The sequence below is a fragment of the Zootoca vivipara genome, chromosome 3 (assembly GCF_965207765.1).
Source record: "Zootoca vivipara chromosome 3, rZooViv2.hap1.1, whole genome shotgun sequence".
In the NCBI taxonomy this organism is placed as follows: Eukaryota; Metazoa; Chordata; class Lepidosauria; order Squamata; family Lacertidae; genus Zootoca; species Zootoca vivipara.
The window spans coordinates 73,569,957-73,579,683 of NC_142586.1; positions in this window are offsets into that span (position 1 = coordinate 73,569,957).

Here is a 9,727-nt window from a genome sequence, read left to right on the forward strand (position 1 = left end):
GGGTGGCTCCTCCTCCAATGGCCAACCAAATGCTTCTGGGAAGTCCAGAAGCAAAGGTGTCCACAGAGTACTGAACCTCTCTCTGACCCTCACTTTCCCCTTACACTTTGCTTTCAACCAGGCTTTCGTATCAAAACTTGCATGGAAATGAAATGATCTCAGGGAATGAACTGCAGGGAGAAGCCAGAGGCAGGACAGGGGTTTCATCTCCACCCCACAGCTTCAGACATGATGTTGATAAATTCATGTTTAAATTCCTGTACACCTTGGCTTCGGTTGTACAAAGAAGCCTCAGCACGAAGTATAATAACTTGGAATATATATATAAATTGGGCAGGCTGGCTGGTTTGTGGTTAAAATAAGCTTCTTCTAATTTGTAGGAGCTGCAACAAAATCTTGCAGTGTGCGATGCTCCTATTCACGGGGGCGGAGGAAGGGGTGTGGTGGGTGCAGGCTGCCCCGGGTGTCACCACTGAGGAGGGTGACAAAATGCCGAGTGGAACTCACCGTGGGGCCTGCAGCGTGCCTGAGTCACACATCTCTCTTGGGAGACGCAGTGGCTTGTGTGTGCACAGGCTCTGCGCTGCCCAAACGGACCGCCCACTGCCTCCCAACCAGCTGGAGGGCAGCTGAGAGGGAGGAGGCAGGCAAACTCTGGAGGCCCTGCGGTGCACCCCGCCCCTATGGGCAGCTTGCTCCTCCCCTGGGCGTGCAGCCCCAGGCGCCCGAGCGGCTTCCTCCACTGCTGCCTCTTCAGCCAGCCAGCCATGCCTTCATTCAAGAAACTCCATAGTCCACTTCAGGCATTCAAAGAAGGCTCAACCTGGGGAGGGTGAAGGGGTACCTGCACCAGATTCTCTTACTCCACCCCTTTGTACCTTCTTGCACTGGGTAGAAAGGTCTCAAGGGGGCTTCTAAGTTCATCTGGCCGAATGCCCATAAAAGACCAGTCATGAGGAGACTTCTACCCGTGTCCAGCTTCTGAATGCCAGCCTCTGAGAATTGCTTTGACACTCAGGTCCTGGTTGTGGGTTCCTGACTAGATGTGTCTTTGGCTTGATTCAATAGGACACTTCTTATTTCCTTAATGTGGGAGTACTGGGAGCTGCGCCCAGAGTGCATGGGTATGTTTGAGCCAGGCAACACCAGTGGACCCATTTAGTCCCCTACCCCATTGGCTGATATAAATATTTCCAAATCCCTCAGTTGGACAACCCCAAAATTATCTCCGCACACTACTATTTGAGCCAATAACACCCTCATTAGGAGACTGGTTGCTGCAGGCCTTGATTTCTGCACAAACAATGGCCAAAGGTATCTGAGGCCTAAGTTGCACTTCTCCCACAATGAAGTTGTAGAGTAGGAAACTGTGGTGTGTTTGGTCTAACATTATTCCTGACTGAAACAGAAGAACACAAAAAGGTACCTTACTCTTTATGTCTGAGGAAGAGCAGTCCCTTGGTTGCCGCGGCAACACACTTTGGAAGTTTGAGTGCTACAGTCATATGACTCTTACCAATTGCAAAATAATAGTCCGTGACTCTGATACTGGTATAGTCATTTTCACACTTTGCAATGGATTACAACAATGTATGATCATGATAGTCCACCTTTCAGGATACCTATCCTTCCAAAACAGCTTACAGCTAACATTAAAATACATTTTAAAACCACATCAATCACCAATCAACATATAAGAAATAATCAAGGTCCTTCTCACAGGGCATCTTGCTCTGTGGGTTAAGAGGACAGTCTAGCTAAAACAGGAGCAGGCCTTGGGGGCTTCTGCTAATTTAAACTAGCTCACATAAAAATTCTGTTGGGTCTACCTTGCTAAACTTCTATTGCATTTCTCATGCATTTTGCCAAGGCAAAAAGGTTCTTGCTTTCCAACAGACAATGTTTAGAACTTCAGTCTGCTCATATCCTCTTCCATGTTAAATCTGTTAATTGTCAAGTTCATTACATCATAATTGTGGCACCACTTCTTTAATTTTTTGGAGATTTTCGGCATGGTTCCCCCCCCCTCAACTTGCCCATGGATGATTAAAGCATCAACTTCATTACAGAGGAATCATGGCAATAATGTTTATGTATAACTCAGAATATTTGAACCATCGCTCTTTAATCATTGCGCCATTCCACACAAACAAAACACTTGGCAATGTTAGCCTCTTTGAAGAACTGGACCGGCTTCTGTCTGTTGCAGAAATCATTCCCATTCTGAAAGGTATTTTCTCCATATCTGCCCAGTCAAGGAAGCCAAACACTATCTTGGCTTCCTGCAGGGGCAGGACGTCTTGGTAGTGTGTAAGCAGAAACCACACTGGTGGGCAAAATGATAGCAGCATTGCACTGGCAAGGAAGTGATCACTTTCTCTGCTACCCTCTTCCGGTTGGCATAAAGCTGCTCCAGAAGTTATATATTGATTTATGCTGCTGTAACAGGACTTCCTCTGATTCTCCAGTGACTCCACTGGATTCAGATGCAGTAAAGACTTGATTGGAAACTGAGCTTGCTGTCAGCACTGATAAGCTGATAGCTGACTTCAAAGGGGCTCACTATAACTGCTGATCAACAAGCCCCTTTGAGTTTGGCAGGTGGGCACAAAGTTGGGCACCCAACAGGTGGGTGTGACAAATAAAATATCTGGCCTGGTGGTCAGGTTCAGTTTCCCATTCCTGCTACAGCCCCATAGGCAGTGGGTCTCAAATATTTTAGAAGTGGAACTCAAGAGAATAGGACTGCATCTTTAACAGGGCTTTTGTTTCTAATATCTTTTCATGAGTACAACTGACAATATACAAATCTGTGAAGAAAAGGGTTATTATATTAGCTTATTGAAAACCAAGTCTCATCAAAATAGAAGTTGCAAATATTTATAATTGATACAATTAAGGTTATGCCATAGAGTCTAGCTAATAATTTTAACTGGAATTGCAGCATTTCAAATCTGAATATTTATGTCCTGTGTGGATCTTTTCTAAATAATGTTGTTCTCTTTTTCTCCGCTGGAAAGAATTTCATTATCTTCCTCTTCCACCCACCCAGCACTGAATATATTTACCACAATCCCATAACTGCTATTTAAAAGGCACAAACAAATCATGAATATAGATTTTACTTGTTTCAGACTATGACACAGAAGCATTTATAATGCAACTTTGTTCTACCCAAAAACACAGGAGACCATTTCTTTGTATAATTTATTATCTATAACAGTGTATTGAACAGAGGCTGAGGATACAAATTGTACTTCTGGCTTGAGAACAAGTAGACTTTTAATACATGTCAGTATTTTTTTTTACAACTAAAGTCAATTTAGAATATGAAAGGGGCAGTTTCAGCTAATACACTGAGACAAGTACTAACATTTGAAGCTAACATCTAGCAAGACAGTTGTTCCTATGGGGGGCACCCTTTTGTTCGAGCAGGGGGGAAATGGATAATGCAATGGCCTCATTGCCTGTGAAAATGGAGAAGACATGGTAAGATGGGTGGCTTGGCAAAATGAAAGGCATCCCAGAACTAATGGAGTCATCATAGCTGGACTATAGGACTACTGCCCTGCCCAACTGCAATCTAATGCACATTTACAACTAGGAAGTAAGGTCAGCTCAACAAATGAGAGAGTTCTGATTAAACACACAGAGAACTGGAATGCAAATTTGTCATCTCATCTAGGGATTTTGCTGGAGCAGGAGACTCTTCTCCCATAGAACACCAGCCCATTTGACCAAAGGCTAGTGCCATCTGCTGCCAGACAGAAAATGGTCAACAAAGGGTACCAGCTTGCTCTACCCTGATGGGGGGACCAGATGTTGTTGGATTCTACCTCCCCCCATCAGCATCAACCAGCACAGCTAATGGCCTGAGAGCCAGTGTGGTGTAGTGGTTAAGAGCAGTAGACTCAGATTCTGGTGAACCAGGTTCGCGTCTCCGCTCCTCCACATGTAGCTGCTGGGTGACCTTGGGCTCGTCACACTTCTTTGAAGTCTCTCAGCCCCACTCACCTCACAGAGTGTTTGTTGTGAGGGAGGGAGGGAAAGGAGATTGTTAGCCGCTTTGAGACTCCTTCGGGTAGTGATAAAGTGGGATATCAAATTCAAACTCTCCTCCTCCTCCTCCTCCTCCTCCTCCTCCTCCTCCTCCTCTTCTTCTTCTTCTTCTTCTTCTTCTTCTTCTTCTTCTTCTTCTTCTTCTTCCGAGGTGATGGAAATGTAGGCTACAGAGGACCACAAGTTCCCTATCTCTGATCTAGATATGTTTCTACCTGCCCCACACCTGATACCCATGTTGGGAGCCAAACGTTGAGTTCTTAGAATCATAGAATTGTAGAGCTGGAAGGGACCACAAGGATCATTTAGTCCAACCCCCTGCAATGTACCCAATGTGGGTCTTGAACCCATGACCCTGAGTTTTACGCTCTAGCAATTGAGCAATTAAGCACCTAGTCCAACCCCCTGCAATGTACCCAATGTGGGTCTTGAACCCATGACCCTGAGTTTTACGCTCTAGCAGTTGAGCAATTAAGCACCTAGCAATTTCTAACACTTCCAGGTGCTCAAAAAACTGCACATGCCATATTTGACCTGTGGGACAGAGGGTTTTCACTCCTGTCATAATAGAGTGTTGTAGTCAAAAACGTTCATGTATGACATTGTGGGCACAGACTCTTGAAACAGTGGATTACAGCTGCCATTCTATATCCACTTTCCTGGGAACAAGCTCACTGGGAGCTAGTTTTGTGCAGACATGTATGAACTTGTGTTGTAAACTATGATCCTGTTGTAATGAGTTAATCTCCATAGTAAATCCTGAATGTGCTTTGAAACCTCTCTGCTTATCTTTTTCACATTATTAAATAGAGGCAATTTCAATAAAGGTCAAAATTAAATTCTGCTGCCACATCAGATAAATAAATGCTCCTCCAGTATTGAATCTTTGGAAGTTCATTTTCTACACTGGCATGTTTCATTTGCTGATAACATAAATAAGTGCGATATTGAAATAGAAGGCAGTAATATGAGTCAATGTGCTGCACACTTTAAAATTTAAGCTGACGTGGTTTATAAATTATTAGATGTATTTAAGAAAGTACATTCTACTGAATCTCCTTGCAGAAGGACAGGATGTCAACAATCCTATTGTGGTGCTTAACAGTTTTCCTTCTTCTGAAAATAGTGAATACACATATCAGATAGCATAAAAATGTGGGCTACCAAGTAGATCAGAAGCTTGCTCTGTTGCACAAACTTTCACATAATTGATACTCCAAATCCATGGACAGATTTATCCCCGCATACTCATCTTTGTTGATTGTACTCCTTTTCTATGTCACTCATTTCCCACCCATGACTCCATCCCACTCCAGCTGTTTCACCAGTGTATCTGACATTTCTCCAGGGTAGTGGCGTTTCTTCCAAATCCTACAGCTCCTCAGTTGCTGAACTTTGACCTTAATCAACTTAAGTTTTTGGACTGGTTGACAGTCCTGTTTCATGGGTTTAGCATTCATTCAATTTAATAATGTTCTGTAGTATAAGCTCTTGAATTTACTAGGCCATCCTCACTTCATAGCTCATAATTTTTAAAAGGTCAAAGAACTACCGAGAACCCAATGCAATCCTCCATGGCATTCATTTGCCTAGGAAAATCAACTTGTGCCCTTTGCAAGGAACTACGGATTCCCTTTGTTTGGATGAAGGATATAGCACAAGCCTGACTATTTATGGACATCTAAATATAGGAGTCTTTGGAACAGTCCTTTAATTTCTTCAGTAAGGTGAGCATTAGCTTCCTACTTGAAACAGTCTACCTTCCATTTGGAAGCACACTCAGCATGCGTCATTGTGGTAACCCAAAGAAAGGAAAATGGTGATGTTATAATGCAATAGGTCAAAAATGAATGACACATTAATAACTTGCGTACAGCATTTTTTCTCAACTATTTCTACAGAAACGCCTCATTAAGCTAAAATGGTTTGTTGCAGGTTTGTTTTCCAAGTCACACTTGCTGACTTTGAAAAGCCACAAGGCACCTTTATTCCAGAAACCTTGTAAAACCAACAATGAAAGCAAGTTGTATTTTATGTTGACACAAGAATCATTGTCAATAAATCCATTATATAAATACTAACACAGCAAGCCATGATATTCCCCATAAAGATCCGTGCTTCTATATGATGTCATGACAACATTTAACCCCCCAGAACATCATTCCCAATAAAGATTTCTAATGTGCACCAGTTCATCTTCTTCTTGTACTCTTTGTAAAAGACTATTTAGTTATTAATATGCATATTGGACAGAACTGAACACTCAATCAAGTACTTCGGGAAAAGAAAAGGCTAAGGAGTAAACACAAATCTGGAATGGAGTCCTTAAGATGGTTAGATGATGCCCTTGTATGCCTCCTTCTGGGAACTCCTGCAGCCAAGTTGGTGCCAAATGCTCTGCTTTCCTTTGGAACCACATCAGCGAGGCTGAGAGCGAGGTATGGTTGTCTGAGCAGCCCAGGACCTCTATACATAATGTCCAGACTTGCACACCGTGGAAGGTAACTTCGGTGCTGCTAATGCAGCTGTTTGACCTCACTCTTAGAGGTACACTCCACTGTCTTTCGAGACAGACAGGTGCCAACAATATATGTTAAGAACCATGGCCAGATCCAGCCTGTCCACATATATCCTGGACAAAAATAATGAGGAAAAGGTGCACCTGCATTAATACCAGCTGTTCAAATGCTGTCTACTGTATTTTGATATGCGCCCAAGTCTATTTTAATTGCTAAATGAGTTTAAACCAGGAAGGGGAAACCTGTGATACCTCTCCCCCCCAAATCATATCTACCAAGTCTCCCGTTTTTTGCGGGAAACCCCCGTATTTAAACCCGTTTCCCGCTGTTATCCCGAATAGAGAAAAATCCCATAAATCCCTCAGATTTCCTACCTGCCAGGGAGGCTCCTTCTGAGCATGTCTGGACATGCACAGAACCGATTTCGGGTGCCGCTCTGCCCATGTCTGGGCACAGGAAATCGGGCAGCGCAGGCACCAGACGTTGCTTCTAGGCATGTCCAGACATGCGTGGAAGCGACTTCCAGTGCTGCGCCACTACTGATCCCGGATTTTTCTTACCAGGAGTTGGAGGGTACGCTTCCAATACAAAATATTATTGGACTCTTGACTCTCACCAGGCTAATGGTCAGGAATGATGAGAGTTGCATTTCAACAATATAGGGGGTGGGGTGAAGTGTTTTTCATATCTGGCATAAAGAAATAATGCTGTGGGAAATATACTTTGAAGTTCAAAAAACCATTACTAAATAACCTTGAGTAAAAATACTCTGAATATTTTATAGAATGGAGCGATATAACTTGATAAAGAAAAAACATTCTGAACACACTGTTTTAGGGATCATTACAGTATAAGAGTATAAGGGACGCGGGTGGCGCTGTGGGTTAAACCGCAGAACCTAGGGCTTGCTGATCAGAAGGTCGGCGGTTCAAATCCCTGTGACGGGGTGAGCTCCCATTGCTCAGTCCCAGCTCCTGCCAACGTAGCAGTTCGAAAGCACATCAGAGTGCAAGTAGATAAATAGGTACCACTCCAAGCGGGAAGGCAAATGGCGTTTCTGTGCGCTGCTCTGGTTCGCCAGAAGAGGCTGTGTCATGCTGGCCACATGACCTGGAAGCTGTACGCAAGCTCCCTTGGCCAATAACGCGAGATGAGCGCCGCAACCCCAGAGTCGGTCACGACTGGACCTAATGGTCAGGGGTCCCTTTACCTTTTTATAGTATAAGAAACCTGTCTGATGAAGACATCTGGATACAACACACTCTCATGCTGTTAAACCTTGTTTATGAAACAAAAAGGATGTCATCCTTTCCTCCCTTCTGTTATGAGGATTGCTCAGAACACATATCTGCATATTATTTCTCCATGTTCAGGAAATAAGGCATTCCAGGAAACGAATCATGGGGAGAATTTAGCTGTGAAAACTTTCCTGCTGCAACCCTGGCTCTGATCTGCCAGAGGACAGGATGCTGTTGGTGTGGAGAGCTGGCACCCAAACTAGCATGCTTTGCCAAGCATACATGATGCAGTTGTCTCATTTTAATCTTGGTAGCGGAGTGTCCACGTAAGGCACTCCTGACAAGATCAGTGGTTTTCTGGAAATGGAGTTTTATTAAGGAACCATAGTGAAAGAGCAAGTTAACTGTAAAGGCTCTTTTCAAAGGAGGGAGGAGGAGAAAGAAAGAGCCACGAGGAGTGTTGTTGCAGTGGAGCTTGCAATGAATTGCTTCAACTTCTGAGGTGAGAGGATGGGTGAGTTGCAGTGATAATTGGAAAACTGGCAGGTGGGGCAGAGAAGCAGAAAGAGGGAGAGGGAGAAAGGGAGTTATAATATCTTTCCTTTTTTATGCTCTCTCCAGAAGGAGAGGGAATGGGGTTTGGCAGTGCAAGAACAAGGACCCTGCTGGAAGTTCCCAACAATTTAATTAGGCAGAAGGTCTGTCAGCAAAACTAACAAATGACACACTTGAAAGACTGGGCAGCCTTGAGGAACAGGATTCTTAGAGAGTTTTCTGTAGCTCAGGGGTTCTGAGTCAGCTACAGCCTTGATTACTAACATTCACAAAAGTGTTGGGTGGTTCTAGAGTGACGATGTGCAGGTTAACAAAACAGAAGTAGTGGGCTTTTGCAGTACTTCTTGGGAAGCACACACAATCTCAAGGGTAGCTGACATGGTCTCCTCCAGATGTTGTTGGATTCCAACTCCCATCAGCTCCACCCAGCATGGCTAATGGTCCGGAACAGTGAGAGCTGTAAGCTGTAGTTTAGCAAAATCAGGATGGCACCATGTTGGCTACCCCTGTGATGGATAATACCAGGAATGCCTTGGTTTTATTAAACATGGACAAAGATTTGGCTTTGTGGTTTTCAGAAGTCCTGCACAGTTGTATAGAGAAGGTAAAGGCACTCTTTTGTCCGTTTAAGTAGAGGTTTTCAGTGCGAACCTCAAATTCAGAGTCTCCGGTGACAAGGTGGAATCAAGCAGTAGACCCAGGCTACATACTTGGATCTTTTAGGAGGAATGCAACAAGCCATGAGCCCAGTTTTTGGACATAGGAACCCCCCCCCCAGCCTCCACCTTGTCAGCATATGACTTCTGCTTATTGCTGCCATCTAGGCATTGGCCAAAGACCTGCACAGCTTCACCTGATTCTGAAGGAAGGGAGAGATATAGAAGGACAACTGCAAAACAAATGCTTCCAACTTCCAACCCATGGAGCCAGATGGCATCAAGCGTCAATTGCACTCCCCTTGCCTTTATCTCAATGCAGATATAATAAAGCAGGGTGACCAAAGAAACTGTTTCAAGGCCAAATGCAGGCCTGGTGCCAGATTAAAATGGGTCTGAATAACCAACTTCTAAGCATTCCTGAAGCCGACTAGCTCCTTCTCAAGCACCTTGTGGTAGCTGCCACAAGCTTCTGGTTCCAGAGAGGTCTTCTCCATGACCTTGCAGGAGCTTGGACTAGATGACCCTCATGGCCCCTTTCCAACTCAACAGTTCTATGAGGGACTGTGTCGCCACCACTGCCAGTCCTGTCTTCATGCTGCAAAGAGATGGAGAAGCTACTGCCAGTCCCAGTCCTGAAAAGGAATGGCACTGAGCAGAGACCAGCGGTGATGTCCACATTCAGAACAGCAAAACCACG